We start from the raw sequence: 2,095 nt of genomic DNA, 5'->3' as shown, positions 1-2,095 counted from the left end.
ATTTGATCCTTTTTCCTGATAAGGAAACTCAACGTTCATTTTTTTCTTTTTATTTATTTACAAGGAAGACCGTAAAACGTAAAACCAAAATAGTTCACTCAGAACACCTTTTAAGAGATTACGTGGAACGATCAGATCAAATAAACCATGACCAAATAAATGCTCAGTCACCTGAAAATCTTCAATCACTTTCTGACCTAATGTCTGTTCGATTACTCTTTTACCTACAAATGCAATGTACGCTTTAGGTTCAGCAATAATAATATCTCCCAACATGCCAAAACTAGCAGTCACTCCACCAGTTGTTGGTGACGTCAGAATCGATATATATATAACAACTCTTTCTCCTTCTGATGAATATATAATGCAGAAGCTATTTTAGCCATTTGCATTAAACTAAAACTTCCTTCTTGCATACGTGCTCCTCCGGAAGCACACACCATTATTAATGGAAGAGATTCCGCGGTAGTGCGCTCGATCAGACGGGTTATTTTCTCACCTACTACAGAGCCCATACTACCTCCCATGAACTGAAAATCCATAACTCCGAGTGCGATAGTAAGACCATTTAATTGACCTATGCCTGTTTGAATAGCATCAGTTAAACCTGTCTCTATTTGATAGAAAGTGATATGATCCTTATAAGATTCATCCTCAGAATTAAGATTATCAGAATGAGAAGGTTCATTCTCAGAATAAAATTGAAGAACATCTAGAGTGTACATGTCTTCATCCATAGGACGCCAAGTGTCACGATCAATTGGAAGTTCTATTCTATCTGAACTATTCATTTGCAGATAATATCCACATTCTTTACAAACACTTTGATTCTCTCTCAAGAATCTGAGATATAGTAAGTTCTCGCAATTATCGCATTGAGCCCATAACTTCTTAATTTTAGCGTAATCAATACTTTTATTCTTGTTTTTCTCCGTCTCATTGGCATCCTTACTATCCCTTTCGACCGAATTTTTTAGTAATGCAGTTATTTTACGCTTGTCTTCGAACCACTCCTTTATAGACATAGAGTTTTCCTTCCATATAAAGGTGAAAATTGTTACTTTTCCTATCTTATTTTGTATGAAGAGAAGTCGTATAAGTATAAATACAATGATGAAAATTATTAATCAATAGTGGAATGAATCATTGAGAAATCATTTCCATTCATTATTGATTAGGAATCTGAAGTATCGATCCGGGATTATGATAGAATACTTTATTCTATTATAAAGAAAGATTCTCTCCTATACCGCGATGGAAAGGAATTTTCATTTAAAATACAACATCTTTTGGGCTAGAAGGGATTTGAACCCTTGACTTCATGGTCCGGAACCATGAGCTCTGATCCACTGAGCTACCAACCCTATCGAATGATCTATAAGATCATTGTAAAGGATGAATAGGATTCGTTATCGAATGCTTGACCCAAATTTTTTTTCATAAATAACTCTGTTTGAGATATTTAACCTTGGAAATATCTATATATCAATATCTACATAGATATTGATATATAGATATTAATATATGGAAATTCCATATATATAGATATTAATATATGGAAATTCCATATATTGATATCTGAAATTCCATATCTCCGCTCACGATTTGGACTAATATTTGGGGTAGTAGTAAAAGATTGGGCCGAGTCCGATTGGTAGAACGAAAGTCACTGGATTACAAGCGATCAATCACATCAAATTCAAATTTGATCTCCTTCCATATTTCACAAGCAGCAGCTAGTTCAGGACTCCATTTACAAGCTTCACGGATCACTTCATTACCTTCACGAGCAAGATCACGTCCTTCATTACGAGCTTGTACACAAGCTTCTAGAGCAACCCGATTAGCTACTGCACCAGGTGCATTTCCCCAAGGATGTCCCAAAGTTCCCCCACCAAACTGTAGTACGGAATCATCCCCAAAGATCTCGGTCAGAGCAGGCATATGCCAAACGTGAATACCTCCTGAAGCTACGGGCAGAACACCTGGCATAGATACCCAATCTTGAGTGAAGTAAATACCACGACTTCGATCTTTTTCGATAAAATCATCACGCAGTAGATCAACAAACCCTAAAGTTACGTCTCGTTCACCT

At 36.3% G+C, this 2,095-nt stretch overlaps 1 non-coding gene across 1 annotated transcript; it reads right to left on the bottom strand.

Moving 5' to 3' along the window:
* Positions 1-1,290: 1,290 nt before the first annotated feature.
* TRNAR-CCG (transfer RNA arginine (anticodon CCG)) lies at positions 1,291-1,364 on the bottom strand. The gene has a single exon. It is a non-coding gene; the product is annotated as a tRNA-Arg (tRNA).
* Between the last annotated feature and the right edge of the window lie 731 nt (positions 1,365-2,095).

This window comes from Pinus tabuliformis, chromosome X (genome assembly GCF_031772625.1).
Source record: "Pinus tabuliformis cultivar Carrire ecotype Pingquan chromosome X, CPIR1, whole genome shotgun sequence".
NCBI lineage: Eukaryota > Viridiplantae > Streptophyta > Pinopsida > Pinales > Pinaceae > Pinus > Pinus tabuliformis.
This window is presented reverse-complemented; position numbering and strand designations above follow the sequence as displayed.